Here is a 22,603-nt window from a genome sequence, read left to right as displayed (position 1 = left end):
GAGACTGGCATGACCATCTCTTCGAGTCCTTATGGGCGTACTGCGTTACCGTCGGTACCCCAACACAGGCGACCCCATTTTTTCTTGTTTGCGGGAATGAGGCAGTCCTACCACTAGAGGTCCAGCTACCCTCTTTGAGGGTGGCTATCCAAGATGAGATCACCCAAGACGAACAGGTACAACTGCGGTTTCAGGAACTCGACGCCCTTGAAGAGGGTCGACTTAATGCCCTACAGAACCTGGAGCTTTACCGCCAGAATATGGTGAGAGCTTATGACAAGCTCGTCAAGCAACGCGTCTTCCGAAAAGGCGAGGTGGTCCTTGTGCTCAGGCGGCCCATCGTCGTGACGCACAGGACGAAGGGCAAGTTTGAGCCAAAGTGGGAAGGGCCATACGTCATCGAGCAAGTCTACGACGGGGGAGCATACCAGCTCATCGATTCCCAAGGAGTCCGACCTATGCCCCCAATCAACGGAAGGTTCCTCAAAAAATATTTTTCTTAAAATTTTGCCTCTTTTGTTGCCTTTTGAATTTTTATTGGGGAAACTTTTTCTGTGGGCTTTCGGATCCATGATGCATTCTCCTTAGCATTTCGTGGATATATCTAGTTTTCCCCGATTTTTACAGACTAAGTCCAACAAAAAATGGCTTTCCCCTATCGCACTACGCTGTTGATTGAAGTTTCGGCTACCCTAGGACTTGTTGGAGGGCGGCACAATGTGTTGATTTACGGGTGGAGCGGCTCCTACACCCACATGCACGACACGTACTAGGTGTATGCTTCTAGAGGCAGCGGAGATGATTACTTGGGCACTTCTGAGTATTGAGACCCCGCGCTCTTCATGTTTCCCGGCATGCCTCGTGTTCATAGAGGCTCGCACTCCAGGGAAGACTATAGCAAAAGATCATGGAGGGTCACATGGCAACCCTGGGGTGCGCCACCAAAAGCCCCAGATAATGTGCTAGAGGGTTTTTCCTAGTCCACAGAGGTGAACAGTTGCCTTCCAAGTTCTCAAGATGGGTCCCTAAGAATCCTGGAAGAAGAGTCCTCAAGAAGTTCAGCCGAATGTCAAAGCAAGTCCATGAAGTTCGCGGCCAATCAATCATCCGCGTGAGCAATCAAAATAAAATTCCCAAAGTCCAAGAAGCAAATTCAAGAAAAATCCCAACAGTACAAGAAGCAATCAAGTGGTCCCAAGCAGAAAGGGACCCACTAGAAGGAAGGAGGGAGGTAGCTATTCACCACCCCTCAATATGCACGAAGAAAAATCGCCAAGCTGTTGTCCCAAAACCATTTACCCTGAACTTACCACACCCAAGTCTCTGGGTTCATGGGGCGTGTGCAGGGGGCATGTTGAGCTGTGGGGGCCCTCAGTATGATGATGGGCTAGAGCATGAATGTTTGTTGCCTCTCGGAAGCATCCCGAAACACGGCGTCTTCATACATGTACACCAAAGCTATTTAAGTTGTTGAGTTGGAATCGTCAAGGTCTTTCGACGGTTCCCAATGACAAGTCCTTCGGTAGCCTTCTCAGATATCACGCCTATAGCTGGTGTATAACAGGAAAACCAACATTTAAAACCCACAAACATTTTTCCCCTCTCTTTTTCGCCTGTTTTCCTCTGGTGTTCCTAGTTGTGCTCCTCCAACATCTTTTGCAGCCATGGAGAGACACTCCCTGTCATCGTTGACGGCATTCAGACAACAACCACTACACCGAACTACGTCTTGGGTGTTTGGGTGCAGGAATACCCATGTGTCCCTGACAACACCGATGACAGCCTGACAACCAATGGTCTACACCGACACACACGATGGGCGCCAGAAGGCAACGCCTGCGCTCACGAAGGTGGAGCAGATTCGTCTCCGCAACCCCGTCTCCAACAACAATGAAGCATGGGGGCAACGTCAACCCCTCAATTATCCGTAAGGCCGATGGCGTCCCGCCACTAGAATTGTCACACCATGGATGGTGTGACGATTCGCTCAACGAAGGGGAGTTGTCGACGGTCTACCGATGCCTCACCTACATCAACACAAGGAGATCAAGGGAGCAGTGCAACGCGCCAGTACGGCCAGCGTGAATCTGTGAAACCCTCCAATCAAGTCGGTTGGCACTGCAGCAAGGCGGTCGCGATGAGATTGGCAAATTTTATTTATTCTTATTTTCAGGCCAAGGCATGTTAGTTCGCCATGGAATGAAGACGGGATAAGGTTACCTTGTTGGCTGGCATCGTGCTTGTTATACGATCCAGCGAGCTCCCTAGATAACATAAGCGTGGATGGATATACCTACACTAAGATACATTGTTTCTAATGAATCATCTCTGGAATGGCACGCGCGTGGTCACGGAGTTGTCAACTCAGAACCGGTTCTTCGGGCTGCATATGAATTATGCGCCATGAAAAGAAAGAGCATTTCATCGAGTCAAGCTCAATTTGATTCGCATTCAAGCTCGACTCGACGAGGGGGCATTTGTTCGACGAGTTTTTGTGCACCATTGCAGAAAAAAAAACTAATGAGGTTTGATGCAGGCTATATAAGCAAAGGCAAGTCATTATGCAATAGCAAAATAATTTTGCATGGCACGTGCACACACGTACTTGCATACGGGACATGCATGAAATTTGGTGCAACTAATATGCATGTGTGCATGCACACGTTTGTGGCCACATGTAAGTAGGCGACTTAGCTAGCTTACGTACGTATCTGCGTATTCTTGTATGTATATAACGGCAAGCTCGCATCCGTATGTACTTGAATACCCGTTGTATGTATAGACCGTACAACATGAGTATTCAAGTATATGCGACCGGCCGGCAGGGGCGGACATGTACGCATCTGAATACCTTGCGCAAGCTACACTTTGAAAAAAAAAGCATGCACGAGAGCAGCCGGATGTGTGGTCGTATAATTGGCAAGCTACAAGTTTAGAAAAACAAAACTCAACTGACATCATCGATTTCTGTTGAAAGGCATGCTTGAAGCAACAAGGCATGTATTGGTTTGTTTCCTTTTCCTTGTGCAGACTTGGACATCAAGAAGAAGAATAGAAGGAAGGAATTAGCCGCGGCTGCGTACAAGCACCAGCCCTCCCGTCCTATAAATATAGGAGGAACCACGAACATCAAAGGGGGCCAGGAAAAGACCAAAGGCAGAGGAGACGAGGAGGCCGGCGTACGCCCTCCACGCAAAGACGCGCCCACCATGGTGGCGCTCTTGCCGGGCAGCACACAGGTTGCTTGCCTATACGGCAGCAGCGCGTGCGCCAAGGCATGAAGGAGATGACCAGTCGAAGGGACGGTACGCTGACAAGGAGCCTGCACCTCAGGTCAGCACATATATACATATATTTCCTTTCGTATGCAGGACAAGATACACATGCACGTGCACGATTGTCCAGGAGCAGCATGTCCTGAGCATGGAGGAGGTGTTCGCCACGCGAGTGGGCGCCTAGAAGGACTACGCGCTAGTCCTCCAGCCAGTATGATGGCCGCTCTTGGAGACGACATCATCGGCCCTCCATCACGCAGCTTGCTGCCGCCGACTTCTTCAAGCTCACGACGACGGGGCTAATCTTGTACTTCACCGTCCCAAGACGTTGAAGACGCCGACAAACCAGCGGTGATGTCGACGCGCAGCCCGCTGGACTCCTAGTGGTGGCCTCCCTTGGTGATGAGGCCGATGACGTCTACTTCGTCAAGCTGGAGCCCCGGAAGCGGGAGGTTCGCGAGGATGCCGCCGTGGATGGCGACATGGAGCTCGCTAGGACGACGCCCTCGTTTTTCTTCATCAGGCTGGCGTAATGGAGGACGAAGGTACGGAGGCTCGCGCGGATGCGGCCGCCGTGCCGCGGTGGATCGTGGCGCGGAGTTTGCCAAGACGACGTCAGTGTCAACTTCATCAAGCCGGCGCCATGGAGGACGAAGGCATGGAGGTTCGCGAGGATGCCACTGCTGTGCCGCGATGGATAGCGGCACGGAGCTCACCAAGACAACGCACATCGCCAACATCATCAACCCGGTACCACGAGGATCGTGGCGTGGAGCTCGCAAGGAGGACGCCACCAACGTCAACATCATCAAGCTGGACCCCGTAGGCGTCGAGCCCATTGGGGATGCCGCCGACGTCTACTTCGTTAAGATGGAGCCCGAAGGCGTGGAGCTCGCAGGGATGTCGGCCGCCGCGTGCCGCGGAGGATGGCGAGACGGAGCTCGCTAGGACGATGCCCGTCGTCTTCTTCATCCAGCCGGCGCCATCGAGGTCAAAGGCGTGGGGGCTTGCAACGATGCCGCCGCTGTGCCACGGTGGATAGCGGGGCGGAGCTCGCCAAGACGACACCAACGCCAACATCACCAGGCCGGTGCCATGGACGGAGGCATGGAGCTTGCAAGGACGCCGCCGTCGTGCCGCGGTGAATGGCGGCGCGGAGCTCACCAAGACGACGCACATCGCCAACATCATCGACCCGGTACCACGGAGGATCCTGGCGTGGAGCTCGCAAGGATGCTGCCATGTGTCGCGGAGGACAACAAGGACGTGGAGCTCGCCAGGATGACATCCGTCATCAATATCATCAAGCTGGTGCCGCAGAGGACGAAGGCATGGAGCTCACAGGACGTCACCACCAATGTCTACCTCGTCGAGATGGAGCCCGCAACCCGGAGCCATAAAGATGACACACGGCCTCGGCGCTACCCGCAAAACGGAGCCCGCGATGCGAAGAAGATGGCGACAACGGCGATCTCCGTGGCCCAAAGCCCATGAAGACGAGGCGAGATGGCGACAAGGCGACATGGCTTCACCAACACTAAGTTTCGATGGCCCCATGAGGCGGCGTCCTTTGTCTTGACGGACCGCCGTAAACTCGGCATTCAGCCGAGACGAGGTGCCAACCACACTGGCATTGCCGTTACGAGCGAGCATTGGTTTTACACCCACGCCAGTCTCCATAAGAATACTCCCGCGAGGCGAACCCCTTGCATACCCTGACCAAGCCGCTACATCGTCGAGAAGTCTGAGCAAAGCAGGACCCATGCAACTTCAACATCGACTACATCAACGCTGTCAAGACCGACGAGGCGCGACGGCAAGGGCGAACATGGCTAGCACAAAGCCATGTTTTGAGCGGCACGTGTACCGACGAGGTCACGGGCTTTGCCGCTGCCCACACCACACACACCACCATCATAATGCATGGAACGCGAAGCGAAGACGACGAAGACGACCACACGGCTTAATCGGAGGTATCTCGCGAAGCAACCCACGGGAGTAATTAACCGGGAGCCTTCCGAGGCCTCGGGAACCGATAGACCGCAATCGCTATAGTCAGGCAGGCCGCGCTAGTAGACCACGAAACGCATATGTAAAGGGAACTTGTAACTTTGTTTCTCCGATGAGGGATTAATAAAGTGCATGTTTCCCTATGTCTATTTGTGTACTTAGTACACTAGCACGCACGCAATATTTTATTTCCCCTGGAGTGTAGAGAGATAATAATATAATAACCCAAGTTATTTTTTATTATTTCTCGTGTCAAACAGAAGGTGATGGAGTACTTGGACCACCTGATGGGACGCGACGCCACGAGCTTGGGGAGGGCCGCGTTCACCTCACGAGCGAACTGCTTGAAGATGCGATGAGAGGCGAGGGCTTGAGCGCCACCCAAGATGCAGGCAATGGTGCGAGGTTCCTGAAAGCCCCCAGCCCCATCGTCTTGGCGATGGTCGTCGTTCCTCCTTGCCGGCGGTGGCAGCGGAGGAAGGCCGGTGTTGCCCTAAGGACGGTCCTCGCGGGGCTGGTCACGCCAGGGGCCGTCGCAAGGCTGGCCCTGCCAGCGGTCCTCACGAGGTTGATCACGCCAGTCTTGAAAGGGGTCGCGGTTGTCCCAGCGGCCTCCACCGCGGCCTCCTCCGCGGCCATAGCCACGGTCGTTGCGCTCGGGACGGCGGCCGATGCGCCCATCGCGGATTGCCCTAAGCTCCTGCCAGTCGTTGGTGTTGTGGCTGTGGACGTTGTGGAAGACGCAAAACGGGCGGCTGCCTTTGGAGGACTCGGCGTGGTCACAGCCACGCTTCATCTCAGGCTCGGCCGCGAGCACAGCAGGGCCCTTGCGCTTCACGTCCTTAGCCTTGGCCTTCTTGTCTTCAGGATCGGCCTTCGAGAGCTCCAGGAGGGAGAGGCGACCTTCCTCTGCCCTCACACACTTGGTTGTCATGTTGAACATCTCCAGAGCCAAACACAGATCTTCGTGTATGGCGAGCTCTTCCTTCATCTTGACGTCCCGGACACCATCAATGAACGCCGAAATGATGGCCTCGTCCAACATCTTTGGGATCTTGAGGTGAACGTTGGTGAAGCGTTGTATGTATTTGTGCAAGGTTACTCCTGACTGCTGCCTGATGCGCCGCAAGTCGCCCACAGCAGGGGCGCGGTCGTGAGTGCCCTGGAAGTTGGCGATGAAGCATTCGCGCAGCTCGTCCCAGGAGGAGATCGACCCCACCGGAAGGTTCACGGGCCAAGAACGCGCGCCATCCTTGAGGGCCATGGGAAACCAGTTCCCCATGACTCTCGTCGCCATTTGCCACCTTGATGCTCAGCTCATAGAGCTGGAGGAACTCAGCGGGTCAGGAGTGTCGTCGTAGCGCGGAGGCAGATCCGGCTTGAACTTGCCGGGCCAGACGAAGCAGCGCAGCTCCTGAGTGAATGCACGGCAGCCCGCCGCATTCATGGATGATGGGAGCCAGCCGCTGAGGAGGAGCCTGATCTTGACGCCCGCGTGCCGCCGCCTCTGGCGGCACACGGTCTTGACGTGGTGGAGCTGGAAGCGCACGCGCTTCTCCTTGGGGCCGCTGCACCACCTAGCAGCTTTCTTCGTCGCGTGCTGGCGCCCTGCGTGGCGGGTCACGCTGGGGTGCCTCGCTCCTCGGCTCGGGGTCCACGCCGCGCAGAGGAGGAGGCGCGCCGTGAGCCACGTCGCCCGCCAGAGACGAAGGAGGACGGGGCGAACGGGGCGGTGCAGGGGCCTCGCCAGCGGTGCTGACGAGCTCGGCGATGCGGGATAGCCAGTCGTTGGCCTGGCGATAGCGCAGAAGCTCGCGCGCCATGAGCAGCACAGCCTGCGCGTTCGCCGGCCCGCGACGAGCATGAGAAGACGACGTCGTGGCTGGAGTGGGTGATGGAGTCGCGGCGACGAGTCCTGCTGCTCGTGGGCAGCAGGGTCGGTGGCAGCGTTGGCCACCGGGGAGGCAGAGCGGCGGGGCACGCCGTTGCCCACATGTGCCGTCTGAGCGACACGAGCGGCCCGGCGCTCGGCACGGGCACGGCAGGCGTCGGCCATGGGAACGACGAAACGGCGGCGGAGCAAACGACGAAAGAGCGGCTTTGACACGCCCCTACCTGGCGCCAAATGTCAGATTCAGGGCTCTGCAGACCCAAGAAAGGTTCAAACTCTGGGGCGTGTGCAAAGAACTCAACCTCTTCATCCAACCAGTTCGTCACCCCTACGGCCTAGCTCGATGAACAAGAAGATGGACACGACGGTTTACCTAGGTTCGGGCCACCTTGCGGTGTAAGACCCTACTCCTGCTTTGAGGTGGATTAGCCTCACGAGGGGCTGAGTATGAACTAGTACAAGGGAAGAACAACCTCACGAGGTCTGCTCTGGTGGGTGTGAGCTGGTGAGGTGTGGATCTAATCTGGAGAGAGCTCTCCTTCTACGGTGGTGGCTAACATATATTTATAGTGGCCTTGGTCCTCTTCCTCCAAAACGTAGGCAGGAAGGGATCCCACAGTGGCCAATTTGAAAGGAGACAAGTAGTACATCTTATCCTGACGAAAGGTGGTCTTCGCCTGCAAAGCTTCTAGCCGTGACGCTGCGGTGGGCTCGACGATGACATCTGTCCTGTCGTCCTGGCGGTCTTGGTCTCGTTGCACGGGAATGGAAACCTTTGGTTGATTCCTCGGGACCCCGCGCCTGCGCTTGCCTCCTTAGCACCAAAGAGGAAATCTGCTCCTCTGCGCCCGCTGGCGCCCGCCTGGCCTTGGTCGTCATGGCTTGTGTCACCTCAACCTCATGAGGTGGGCACCTGCATAGAAATCCCCGCTCCTCAGGAGGCAGCCAGGGAAGGCCGCTCCCTCCGGAGGTCTTCATGTCATCCGCCTCGCGCGGCTTGGCCCCTCGCAAGGGTCTTGTCTTGAAGGTGTTGTAGATGGGTCTTATTAGGCCATAGACGGAGCCACGCCATGGGCCGCAAGCATGCAAGTCTGGGTACCCTGGTTCCTAGAACGCCGACACTTTGGGCTTTGCAGAGCCCATTTGAGCGGCGATGGGAGACATGTACGTAATTTCACTTACGCCGATAATGTCAGAGCTATAAATAGGGGCCACATAGAAGGGGGTCCACTCCTTTCTAACTAGTTTTAGCATACTACTCCATGCATAACGATTTCGGCGCTTATCGTCGAAATCTCCATCATAACTCGACAAGCATCCCCCGACGTTGTAATCCTCGATATCCTCGATATATAAAGAAAAGAGCAAGGTAGGAAGTAAGGCGTTTACCCACCATGGGGGATGAACCTGGGTAAATCATGGTGTCCCCTTTACTTGCGTTCTAGATCTACTGTATCCTAACAGTTAGGTCTCCTCAACTACAAAGTCCACGTACTTGCTCCAGTGCCGATGTTAGGACCCAGCGAAAATCTCTTAACAACTGGTGCCGACCATGTCGTTGCCACGAAATCAGATCAAATATATGACATCATTTCATCATCATCGTCGGACGACGAACCATCTAGGGCAAGGACAAATAGCCAAGGGTCACCGGAGAAAGGCTCGGGGGCTTACTCAGCAAGAACGCCCCTACTTCTTTTTCGACCAAGGGAAGTCCAAATGCACAGGAGAAGGCGTCATAATTCAAGTCCTCCGACCCCAAACGCCCGACGAATTCAGCCAAGGAGGAGAATCATGAGAGATTCATGGTGAAAGAGGTCGCTACCAACTGCAATGCATGAGACAGATCAGGGTATCCACCCTAGAACTTCATCAACGGTCTGGACAACCAAAGGGTGAAGCAAAACTTATGTTGCCAGAAGGCGATACACAAGATCATAGGGAAGAGGATCGTTCAAGAGAGAACATGTATACAAGTAGAGCAGAATCAGGAGCGTCTCCCTGAAGAAGAAACTGTGAGTGGAGTGTTCAACTTGTCGGCTTGGCGGGAACATGATGAAGCAATCCAAAATCTCATGCACTATCCTCACAACTCGCTGAGTTTCCATGACTCGAGGGGTACCCCCTGACATTGTAATGCTCCATATCCTCGATATATAAAGAAAAGAGCAAGCTGGGTAGTACGGCTTTCACCTTGGGGTCCTAAATCTGGGTAAATTATTTGTCCCCCTTTACTTGTGTTTTAGATCTACTGATAATCTGATATCCTGACGTGACGTCCCCTCGACTACAAATTCGATGTACTAGCTCTAGTACCACTGTTAGGACCCACGAAAATCCCTCGACATATATTACATGCATACTGTGCAGCTTGATCACTTACTTACACTACCCAATGCAGAAGACACAATTTTACATGGATGACTATAATAGTAAAACCTTATGCATCCATATCTCACTTTACAGTTTTCAGTGTTTGCATAAACTAGTTCCCCTTATCTAAAAAAAGTGTTTGCATAAATTAGCTTTCAACTACTTACTTCGCCAATTGGGCTGTACAGACTGCGCTGGCTCTTGAGTTGAAAAAATAGATAGCTAGCATAAGCCACAAGCATTATGCAGCTACTAAACCTTGAAAGAGAAACTTCGGATTTTCCATAGTGCGCTTCAGAATGTGTAAAGTGAAGCACCGCTGGAAACATTAGACCCAAGACAGCCATCAACAACAACCCAGAGTTCACAACAGCTGATGCCTACATAGAAAAATGCAAGTTAATAGAGATAAAATGTGTGGATAATAATGAAAATAACCACCTTTCTATTCTTACCTTATTGAAGACCTGATCTCTATTAGGATGAGCAAGCCCACCAGCAAAGAAAGCACACCCAAGAACTAACAGCATGTTTGATAATATAGAGCCTAGTAGTGACTGCTGTACGACACGAATCATTCCGTTTTTCAGTGCATATATCGAGATAATCATCTCTGTCGCATTTCCAAAAGTAGCATTTAGAAGCCCCCCAACTGCAGTTTCAAAAAGGAAGAGTCTTTACCGATTGCTGAAGTCAAGATTTGAATTAGGAAGCTAAGATAATATGGAATGAAGACACATACTTGTTGGGCCAGTGTAGCAAGCAAGTTGCCTGCACAAGACAAGGCATCTGTTATTGAAAATGCTAAATGGAGCTCGAGCTCCATGTGGGCGGAACTTTTATGTTTCAAAACATTCTGAAAAATACGCATATACCCAAAGACATAATATACATGTGTGTAAAATTTCATGTTGAAATACGTTAAAATGAGAGCTACACAAAAAAAACAAATGTGTGGCTGTTTAGCACATGCACTATTCATTCTCAAAGTCCACGATTTTGTTGTCTTTTGTGCGGCTCACAATTCATGGTATTTCACCGTGAAATTTTACACACGTATACATTACATCTTTGTTTACATGTATATTTTTGTTCATAATTTTTTGAAACTGAAAATTTTGAATTTTGATTTTGTTTTTCAATAACAGGCTCCATGGAGCCCGTCCTCCAAAATGCCCTACTCATCCGTTGTAATATACAGTAAGTTATATAACATACAGAAGCTAGATTAGACAAAATCTGCTAGGCACTTACTCAGTTGCATATCCCAATCTCTCGGCCAAGGGCGTGATACCAACTAAGCTGAAAAGGAAAACCCATCCTTGCTGTGAAGCATTTGAAGGAAGCAATCCCAGAAATGGAAAGCATTATCAGGTCAGTCTTGCTGTTGCAAGTAAACGTGACGAAGAATGCAGCAGAAAAAATGAAAGCATGCGCCCCTATTATAGATTCAAAAGTAGTACAGTAGTATAAATGAAAGTAGCTAACAAAGCAGAAAGAGTAAATCATACTGCATCAACTCTGATGAATAATGCAGAGTACCCAGTTTAGATGGGTGATCATTGTGGGCATTGTTCCTTACGTGGTTCCCGGAGAGGTAGTGAAGCGTGATGGCGAGGGGCCCGAAGGGCAGGAGCACATTGATCTTGGCCTGGAAGATGACGATGCGTATGCTCCTGAGCGCCATCCGCCACTTGCTCCGGGGCGAGAGCGACTCCGCCACCGCCGCGAGCGAGCCGATGTGCTCGAAGTCGAGCGACTGCATCTTCCTGGCCGGCGGCGGCGTGCCGGCCGCCATATCATCATCCTCCTCGAACCCTAGCTCGGCCTTGTCCGCCGCCCCCGTCATCTGAACAAATCTAAAACGAAGCGAATCCAAATCAAGAACCGACACCGATCCCTGTCAACCCCCGGACAGCGCAAGAATCCTACCTCCCGCGCGACGCGGACAGATGAAGATAGCGCTCCAGGAAATGCGAAGGATTACGGCTCGGATTTGGATGGTCGATTTCGAATCAACAAGGCCTCTCCTCGTTCGTTCTACTAATATTTTTTATCTGACTATGTTTCATCTAGATAACTAAGGCCATGTACAATGGTTAACAATATAGTCTTATCTTAAATTTTGCATGTAAATTACAAATGACAAAAAAAACATGTCTACAATGAGTCATCTTTTAGCCTTATCTTCAATAATTAATTGTTTCTAAAATTATAGTGAGACAAATTGTGCTAAGAGATCATCTCTTGTCTTTTCTTAAATAAGATAAGACAAGCCTTCTCGTATGATTTCTTTCTCCTCCACCTCATCATTTATCATACGTGGCACACCTAAGATAGCATCATTGTACATGCTCTTAGAAAAGGCTTGTCTTCTCTTATTTAAGAGAAGACAAGAGATGATCTCTTAGCATAATATGTATCATCACGTTTTTAGGAATAGCTAGTTATTGAAGATAAGGCTAAGAAATAATCCATTGTAGACATTATTTTTTGTCATCTCTAAATTACATGCAAGACTTAAGATAATGTTGTTTTATCAACCATTGTACATGCCCTAATGTGACATCATCTTATATGTGACTCTTTTGACTAGTCAATGTGTACGTCCAATGCATGTTAATTTGGAAATATATTAAGTGTATGTAGATGTTAAGTAGGATATTATTTACGTATTATTATATGATTAGCACTATATTGGCATGAAATTAAGTACACGCTAAAGTGTTGAGCGCTCGACACTGAAGTAATCTCGGTCGTTGGATTGACATAATTTAATGATCGAGATTAATTGGATTTGCATGTTTGGATCTTTTTATATTGGTATATAGATATAGATAACTGAATGATTTTGTTGTTTTGTTTGTTTGTCTTATTTTTCTTTACTCCTAAAGGAGCAATCCGTACGTCGTTGGTTCGTTCGTTCGTTCGACATCCCACCCATCGATCCCACATGTTTTTTCTCTCCCTTTCGAAGTCCACCGGGTCGATCAATTTTGTTGGCAGACCGATTCCCTGCCTTCCTGCGTTTGTAATCTTCCTTTTTTTAGACACTTTATTAATCTTCCTTTTACGGCCACGGACCATCCAATCCGGCCCAGATCATATCCTTCTCACCCACGACAGCCAAACCCTATGAGCCCTTCCCATGTCGTTTTTCTCTTGTGGCGGCTAGATAGATGAAACGGCGGCGGTCAGGGCAGCATCGGCATTGGGCTTAGGATGATGGTGCAAGACGGGCGTGAGGACGTGAGGTACATATTTTTCCCTCTCTACCTGAGCCTACTCATCTCTCCCATCTTGGTCTCTCTCTAGGAATGACGTGCGGCGGCGTCGAAGCAAGACAGCGGCGCGACTGGGCGATCGCGCCCTCGAGCGAGTGCGGTGGAGACGAACTGAGGGGCGCGGGGGAGGCAGACTGGAGGCACGGCCGTCAGTGGGTTACTTTGCCATGCCGCTCTTCCTCTCCCCTTGTGTGTGCATCTTCTTCTATCTGGTAATTACCGCTCCACTCTCCTCTGTTCCGGTTAGAGCGCCTTAATTTTTATATGCCTTACCAACTTGTTGTCGGCCGGCTGTCCGCCACCATCGTGATGTGAAGTAATCTATCTCATGCATATACGCTTTGTCTCTCCCTTATATCTCTCTTCCATGCGACTTGCTGACCAGTCATCGCCCAACTCAAACTCATCAGCAACAGTTCATGGCAGTAGTAAATCGGTCAATGGGATCAAGTGGTGATGCAGACCGCCGCGTGAGGCAATAAGTAAGACTTGTGCACGTACACAACCCTGAGCTAGAAACTCGATCTATGTCAGTATTTGTTCAAAGCTAATGTACCGCTTTATTTGGACTGCTACACTGATGTGATGTCTTAGAATTTGTTCATCACGGCACAGTGTGAACAATTGATTTGGTTCATTGGTTCGGTGAACTGGTGCAGGTGTGGTCATGCCGGTGCCGCCATCACTCTTGGAGGTTTGAAGGGAACAACTGGATGCGATGGTGAGGAAAAGTATCTAGTGCTCCCAGGCCTAGGGTGCTCCCGGTGCTCCGATGTGAAAAACATTTTTTAAAATGCTCAAAAAATTCTAAAAAATATGCAGCGCATCGACGGAACATTGATGTCTCTTGTCACAAAATTTCAAATCAAAATTCGAAACATTGCTCGAGATACAAAAATGACAAATTTGACATCAATGTGATAATGGGCCAAAACTAAAGCCCAACTTATGTTATGTACAAAAAATTTTCATTTTTGTATCTCGAGCAATGTTTCGAATTTTGATTTGAAATTTTGTGACAAGAGACATCGATGTTCCGTCGATCTACTGCATTTTTTTCAGAATTTTTTGAACATTTTAAAAATATTTTTCAGACATTTGGAGCACCGGGAGCACCCCAAGCCTGGGAGCACTAGATACTTTCCCGCGATGGTGAATGGATGCAGTTGTATGCTTCTTTCTTGTTCTTGGTGTTCAACAGAATTAAGTTGCAAGTTTATTATGCCTAGAGCTGTTATTTTGTGTATGTACTATAGTCTGTATATTTGCCAAACTGTGTGAATTCTCCTATGACCCGATATAAATTTTAGCTATCATTTAGTTTATCAATTCAGAACTGATTTTTTTATGTTGGTTTTGTGAACCCAATTGCTGCTGTCAGATGGAGCTGTTTTGTTGGAGAAGTTTTGTGGCTGGGGCAATGCCACCAATGATGAGGGGCCTCGACCCTGATAGATTATCTACTGCTGACATGTTTGATTTGCAGAGCAGATGTTGCACGAAGAAACAAGAAACATGTTTGATTTACAGGGTGATGCTGCACTAATTCTTCAGTTTGTTGTCTTTCCAATCCAAATGTAACGTCCGGATAATTAGGCTACAGTAATCTCACGATAATGATGCCACGTCACCATGGTTACTATTTTTAATCTTGCGGTGTATCACGTCCCTTTCGAATTCTAACTTAAAATAAAGTTAAACGATAAAAGTTTTCTAAAGTCAAATCTAAAATATTCAAAGTGTAGCAAATAAATCATATATGATCAGGGTGGTGAACCCAAAATTTTATAAAATGCTTAGATGCACTAAATGATAGAAACAATAGCTAAATTATTTATTTAATCGTCACTTAAATGATTAAATTATTGAAAACTACTTTTAATAAATAAAAGGATAATTGTGGCAGTAATATAATTACTACCACTAATTTAGGTGCTAGAATTATATTTCATAAAACAAAAATAGTATGAATTAAAACCGTAAAAGAAACATGTTATAAACAGTTAAACAAAAAAAAAGAAATAGAAGATCCCCCCGCTGGACCATGGCCCAGCAGGCCATCGGGCCGCCAGGCCGGCCCAACCGCACCCCACACCTTCCCTCATATCCCCCCTGTCGGTGGAAAACCTAGATCGAACCCCCCACTCACCCACTCCTCCCACGATCCCCCCACGCCTCTCGCTTCTCCTCCTCCCCGATCCAGATCGGGATCGGGGGAACGCACCCACGGCTGCGACGAGCCCGACGCGCCCCCGCCGCTCAACGCCGACGCCGGTGACGCCGCAGCCGCTCGTCTCCCCGTCGCCCGGCCGTCCTCGACCTCCTCTCCAAACGGCCTCAACGACGCCGTCGCCCCGATCGCCTACGTCCACCCCGCCGCCGGACCTCGTCGCCACGCCGCACGTCGTCCCCGTCCTCCCCCTCGACGGCTCCACCGAGCCACGCCGATCCCCTGCCCGCCAACGTCGGTGAGGGCCACGCCCTCCCCTTTCTCCCCTGTCCTACACGCGCACCAGCGCCGTCCTTCGCCGCGCGAGCGCGTGCTCACCGCGTCTTTAGCCGCGCTCGGCGACTCCCCTGCGGCTCTCTACACTCCGCGCGCTCACCGCAGCGCCTTGCAGCTCCTCCTCCGCCAGGCGCCTGCTGGCCTGCACGCTCGCAGCCGCCTCCACCGCCTTCCGCCGTGCTCGTGGCCACCCAGACCTTACCCCGTAGGCCACCGCCCTCACCTCGCTGCCCTGCTCCGGTCGGTTGCGGCCGCCCTGCCGTGGCCGCCGGCCAGCCAACACACGCCCGGGGCCGGTGACCCGGCGCCCACCAGCCCCGCTCGAGTGCCCAGCCGGGTCCCGGCGCCCACCCGCGCCCGTGTGCCCGATAAGGCCCCCAGGGCCTATGACAGAGGGGCCCGGCCCCAGAATAAAAAAAGAAAGGGGAACAAAAATAAAATAAATAAATAGATAATAATTTAATTAATTAATTAATTAAGGAATTAATTAAGTTAATTAATCGTAATTAGATTAACCTAACTAACTAATTAGTTTAATTAAACAGTAGTTAGTTTAGTTAAACACTTATTAGGCTAAACAGTCAATGACCAGTGGGTCCCACACGTCAGTTGACCAGTCAACACCTCTGTTGACTGCTGACGTCATGATGACGTCAGCAAGCACTGTTCTAGATAATGTTGTATTAAAATAATTAAATAAATCCTGAAAATGATTTAAATCTTTTAAAATTAATAGAAAATAAACCGCAGCTCAGATGGAAAAACTTTGTACATGAAAGTTGCTCAGAACGACGAGACGAATTTGAATACGCAACCCGTTTATCCGCCACGCATCCCTAGCATAGCGAACACGCAACTTTCCCCCTCTGTTTCATCTGTGCGAAAACGCGAAACACCGGGGATACTTTCCCGGATGTTTCCCCCCTTCACCGGTATCACCTCATACCGCGATAGGGCACCCCTAGCACCGCTACTTGTCATGTCATGCATCGCTATGCATCTGTTTGCTTAAATATTTATTGTTTCCCCCCCCTCTTCTCTCGCTAGACACAGAGACCGACGCTGCTGCTACCCAGTACGACTACGGAGTTGACGATCCCTATCTCTTGCCAGAGCAACCAGGCAAGCCCCCCCCTTTGATCACCAGATATCGCCTACTCTTCTCTATACTGCTTGCATTAGAGTAGGGTAGCATGTTACTGCTTCCCGTTAATCCTATACTGATGCATAGCCTGTCCTTGCTACTACTGTTGTTACCTTTACCTGCAATCCTAATGCTTAGTATAGGATGCTAGTTTATCATCAGTGGCCCTACATCCTTGTCCGTCTGCCATGCTATACTATCGGGCCGTGATCACTCGGGAATTGATCACGGGTATATACTATATACTTTATACATGATACATGTGGTGACTAAAGACGGGTCGGCTTGAGGAGCACCCGCGAGTGGATCTTTGAGGCGGAGCGACAGGGCAGGTTCCGACCACCTAGGAGAGAGGTGGGCCTGGCCCTGGTCGACGTTCGCGGATACTTAACACGCTTAACGAGATCTGGATATTTAATCTGAGTCTGGCCATTTGGTCTATACGCACTAACCATCTACGCGGGAGTAGTTATGGGTATCCCGGCGTCGTGGTATCAGCCGAAGCCTTCATGACGTCGGCGACTGAGTGGCGCGCGCCGGATTGGACTGGAACGCCACTAGGCTAGGTCTGCTTCCGGCCGCGTACGCAACGTGCAGGTGTGCAATGGGCGATGGGCCCAGACCCCTGCGCCATAGGATTTAGACCGGCGTGCTGACCTCTCTGTTGTGCCTAGGTAGGGCTGCGACGTGTTGATCTTCCGAGGCCGGGCATGACCCAGGAAAGTGTGTCCGGCCAAATGGGATCGAGCGTGTTGGGTTATGTGGTGCACCCCTGCAGGGAAGTTAATCTATTCGAATAGCCGTGATCTTCGGTAACAGGACGACTTGGAGTTGTACCTTGACCTTATGACAACTAGAACCGGATACTTAATAAAACACACCCTTCCAAGTGCCAGATACAACCGGTGATCGCTCTCTCACAGGGCGACGAGGGGAGGATCATCGGTTAGGATTATGCTATACGATGCTACTTGGAGGACTTCAGTCTACTCTCTTCTACATGTTGCAAGACGGAGGCTGCCAGAAGCGTAGACTTCGAAAGGATTAGTTATCCCCCTCTTATTATGGCATTCTGCAGTTCAGTCCACATATGATACCCTTATTCCATTTGATACCCATGCATATGTAGTGTAGCTCCTTGCTTGCGAGTACTTTGGATGAGTACTCACGGTTGATTTCTCCCTCTTTTCCCCCTATCCCTTCTACCTGGTTGTCGCAACCAGATGTTGGAGCCCAGGAGCCAGACGCCACCTTCGACGACGACTCCTACTACACCGGAGGTGCCTACTACTACGTGTTGCCCGCTGACGACGACCAGGAGTAGTTAGGAGGATCCCAGGCAGGAGGCCTGCGCCTCTTTCGATCTGTATCCCAGTTTGTGCTAGCCTTCTTAAGGCAAACATGTTTAACTTATGTCTGTACTCAGATATTGTTGCTTCCGCTGACTCGTCTATGATCGAGCTCCTGTATTCGAGCCCTCGAGGCCCCTGGCTTGTAATATGAAGCTTGTATGACTTATTTTATTTGTAGAGTTGTGTTGTGATATCTTCCCGTGAGTCCCTGATCTTGATCGTACACGTTTGCGTGTATGATTAGTGTACGATTAAATCGGGGGCGTCACACCAAAAGAAGTAAGCGCTTGATTTGGACAAGCCATGGTGACACCAGCTCAGGGCCATAGTGATATGTAATTTGACATAACTTATCCCTGGTTGTGTAATGGAGAAATTAGGGATGCCTAAGATCAGCGATGAGGCAGTGGCATGCGCTCGTCCTCTCAGCCCATGTTTTGCTGCCATGGTGCCCTTCACTTACGTCCGCCTCTAGATGGCGCTTGCAACACCTATCCCTTTCCGCAGCTCATCCATAATGCAGGACAACACCACTAATGTGAGCACTGTTGAGTTAATTGTTGCTTTTATTCTTGAAGTCATCTTGGCTCCCTAATTCTAAGCATGACTGTAGTTGTTTGAATTATGTTTGCTACTTCATGTACTCATAAGCAGTATTCTTATGTATATGCAGTATTCTTCTTCTTCTTTTTCTTTACCAAAGTTGTTTCATGAACTCATAAGCGCTACACTTTGGTGGCCATGATATTTCTCATATGGCATCTTGTCTTTTTCTATTCAGATCTCAACATGTGATTGGTGGTCGAAGAACAAAAAACTTGGACTCATGTTCACAACCTTGGAGGAGGGAAACATCAAAAGTTCGTTAGTGCAGGACTGTGCTGGGTAGCATGTGAGGCCCCAACCGACGCAGTCGTGCACCAAAGGCCCAGTACACATATACACTACATCGTGAACTGTGATCGCTGCGTCTACTGGGACTATTTAGGTAATTTGAATTACCCTTGTCTAAAAAATAAAGGCAATTTGAATTTTCTTCCATTCCCACATGAATGTCAGTAATTAATATGACACTGGTATTGCAAATCTTCAGTGTCCAGTTTTTTTGATAATGGAACATTTTGACCTACATAAATGGATTCCAGGAGAACATGATGCGAGCAGTACCGGCAAAAGCATGTGTGGTTAGATATTTGTTCGGAGGAATCATTACAAGAAAATGTGAAAGAGCAAGGTCTGGGAAGGATATGAAAGGAAGCATTGATATTCATGACGGAGTGCTGGTTATAGGATGACAGCCGGCTTGAGGATGAGGGTAGCTTTCTTTCTGTTGGTTAAAGATCTGGTGGATTCCCCTGACGCTAACTATGTCTATATTATTGGTATGTGACCTGCACATGTTATGCTTAGATGCACTTCTAAATTTCTTACATGCGTATACATATTTTATTTATTTATTTTATCACTAATTTCTACTAGAACCTGAGTATTGATCTCATGCATGCTTATACACAATTACTATTGATTTACAACCATTTGTGATATAGCATTACTTTGCACTGTAATCAGGAAGATGTATCTTGACCATGATCTCATTATTTGACACGAAATTGGGATATATGAGATGGTCTATGTGAGAATCGCGGAGTTTCATTTCATTCTGATTTCCAGAAAGTGTTCTTTCAACAATATGATAGCCTATGACTCTATTTTACCTTTGCTTATAAAAAAAGGTCTAAATCAGTTCATAATTTCATATGTGTTGTTTAAAAAAATAATATCATATGTGTTTTCAGTATTAGTTTGGTTTGTCTCAAATGTGACAACAATTAGAAAATGGTGTAAATTTGGTTTAAATTTTAAATCCTTTTGTATGTGTAAGCATCATTTCCTATTCTTCCTCGCGCTTATGACATTTATGGTCCATTCTAATGGTGAATCATTCTTTCAGTGTGTTTGCATGACTGTCAGACAGGATGAATAAAATACCTGATTCTCCCACCATTTTCATCGTTGTTGCCGAGACCCATTGCTAGGGTTGCTAGGTGCAAAAATGTGAATGATGTTGTATGAAAATAAGAATATCATCGGGGATTTGTGGGCATGAAAAACTTTAGGTGTTTGAATATTGACCGACAGGCCATTACCTTCACCTTCACTAGAGGGAAGCAAACATGGAAATGCTTCTACTCCCTAGAACTTTGAGAAACAAGGCTTCATCAGTAGAGGCGTAGAGCAGCAGGATGGGCCATTGACTACAATCGATCCCAAGAAATGGGTTACGATACTTTCTAAATACTACTATATTTGGGTAAAATGATGAACAAACTTTCACCTTTTTATACCAGAAACTTAGTTAATGCTTAATCAAGATGTGACAACACATTTACTAACTTTAGGTTTGGTGGCAGCTAGGAATCGGTCGACTGGCCCAAATTTGCGGCGCTGCAGTTGCCGGGTCATCCGATTTACGCACTACCGTTTGATCTGGACGCTAATAGCCATTCGATTTAAGTTTTTCTTCCGCCCCTACATGAAGCCTCGTTGCAGCTCACCATGGGTGATTCGTGGAGGGACGGGACTCCCTCGCACCATAGCTCTGTCCCCTTGCAACACCATCGGCTACCTCGGAGCATCATGTCGACATCATTGAACCGCCCCTGGTGGTCGCCGTCAATCTCTCCTAGCTTGTAGCATGGTGTCACCATGTTGCAGCTTGCCATTAGCCGCAGAGCCGGTTCGAGGAAGGAACAATGTCAACCATGGCACACCGAGGGGCATTTGACTCCAATGGCTCGCCGAGGACCCTCATGTTGTCGCAGTTTCCCAAATTGCCTGTCTAGCAAATTTTGCCGCTGATTCTAGCAAATTGCTTTGCCGGTTATAGCATTCACATTGCGGGGTCTGCCTATGCAACAAAATCAAGCATCGGTCCTAGCAAAACTCGCCAATGGTTCCAGCAAATAACGTCATCGGCTGTAGCATCAACGTTGCAAGCATCTACGTCACGTGGTCTGCCTACACAACAAACATGAGCACATGTTCCAGCAAAACTTAACAGCGGTTGAATCTTGTCGACGGCCTGTTTCAACATCTCACCGGTTTCGCCAGGACCTCACCTCCACGCATTGCAGCTTCGACAGGTGCTGGTCGCAGGTTCCGAAGGAGCCGGATGCAATTTTTCCACGGCTTTTTGCAGCACAGGTGACTATCCTCCACCTGAGGGGGGCCATGGGGATTTGCAGGAGATGCATGCGGGAGTTCCCTGGCGTGGTAAAGGAGAGGGCGCCATGGGATTAGCGAGTGATAGAGAAAGGATGAGGGAGGTCGTCGGCCTATTCATGAGAGGGAGTCATGGGGGATTTGGCGATATCGATGTTGAAGGGATGGCCTCAACCATGATAATGAGAAAGACAATGGATACAAGGGGATCCGCATCAAGGAAGAAGATAAGGAGGAACAGGGTTAACCGGTGTGCGGGTCCCATGGCCCATGGACCAGCGGAGGACGTGTGGTCTATTGGATCAAGCCAGATCCAACGACCAACCTGCGATCGACGCGGAGCTTCAGCCGGATAGCATCATTTATTTAAGTTTTTTATCAACTCCTTTGAGTTATACGTACATACTTATCACTCTTTTAGGTCAGCGAGGAAGTATGGTGCAAGGAGAGAAGGCGCCGTGGCCAAGGTGAGGTGGACGTCATCCGGTTTTAGAGAAGACTTCAGTGAGAAATGCCCCAATATGGCATGAAATCGAGCAGGAAGGTAAGGGTTCCGCAGGAAAACGGAAGGGTGCGTCCTGGGGTGGGGTTTTTGTATTGGGATTGTGTGTGGGTGATAACACGAGGGATAGTTCAGACAACCATATTTCTCCCCCACATATGGGCTTGATTTGGGGAGCTCGGACTGTCCAAACGGTTGAATTTTGGGGAGCCTACTGGACGCCCGTCTGAATGTAGGGGCGAGCCCAGACGTACGAGGGAAAAATGAGCTTCGACCTGAAGACGGCCTTAATTATTTGTTTGATTTATTTATATGCATTGTAGCCCGTAGCAACGCACGGGCATTCTACTAGTTTCTTTTAATAATCAGATTGTTTGTCTTGTTTCTTTATCATCGTGACACCCAGCCTCAAAACCACCCCTTATGAAGTCGCATCTGATTAGGCGAGTAATTTGAGGAAATGCCGTACTTTTTCTGGGACTTTATTCTTACTAGTTGACCCGTTGCGCCAAATGGCGCAGAGACCCGCTAAAGACATGTTATCGATGAAAATAGTTTCATTTTGTAAAAACATATTCAATACTGATGTGTTAGACTATGCTATATTGACAATATGTTTATCACCCCAAGAAATCTGAGTGTGAAAAACAAACCATATTTGTATAACATGTGTAGGCAGTTAAGGAAGCTTTTTTTTAGCTGAAAATATGGTTATCGCGCTGACAAATCTGAGTTTGAAAAGAAAATTTTATATAAGAACATTAAATGGCAGAATGACCCAGTGGCAACATGTAGTGCTAAATGTTAACTACAAATCCGTGGGTTATTCGTTTGGGCATCTTTCTCGTTTTTCTAAATTTTGAAATTATAATATACTGGTATGCTTTCCTCTTCCTCATCAATCCCCACAATCAAGATGTGCGGAGGCAGTTCTATGCATGAGCAGGGCTTTCAAGTGGCTATGCATGAGCAGGGCTTTCAAGTGGCGCGCTCTCTGGATGACCCATTACGTCAAATGGCGTAAAGGCCCATTTAAAACCATGA

At 49.1% G+C, this 22,603-nt stretch overlaps 1 pseudogene across 1 annotated transcript in view; it reads right to left on the bottom strand.

The window, feature by feature from the left end:
• LOC125554728 (vacuolar cation/proton exchanger 2-like) overlaps positions 1-11,640 on the bottom strand; it is a 28,912-nt pseudogene extending 17,272 nt beyond the window's left edge. Inside the window, exons 1-6 of the transcript XR_015600918.1 lie at positions 11,482-11,640; positions 11,132-11,408; positions 10,804-10,874; positions 10,292-10,320; positions 10,005-10,201; positions 9,717-9,929 (exon numbers count right to left, since the gene is read on the bottom strand). The product of XR_015600918.1 is annotated as a vacuolar cation/proton exchanger 2-like (transcript). The remainder of the gene's footprint in view (positions 1-9,716; positions 9,930-10,004; positions 10,202-10,291; positions 10,321-10,803; positions 10,875-11,131; positions 11,409-11,481) is intronic.
• Between the last annotated feature and the right edge of the window lie 10,963 nt (positions 11,641-22,603).

This window comes from Triticum urartu, chromosome 4A (genome assembly GCF_056163025.1).
Source record: "Triticum urartu cultivar PI428250 chromosome 4A, HENAU_Tu73, whole genome shotgun sequence".
NCBI classification, from domain to species: Eukaryota; Viridiplantae; Streptophyta; class Magnoliopsida; order Poales; family Poaceae; genus Triticum; species Triticum urartu.
Note: the sequence above shows the minus strand (reverse complement) of the source record. Positions and strands in the feature narration are given on the sequence as shown.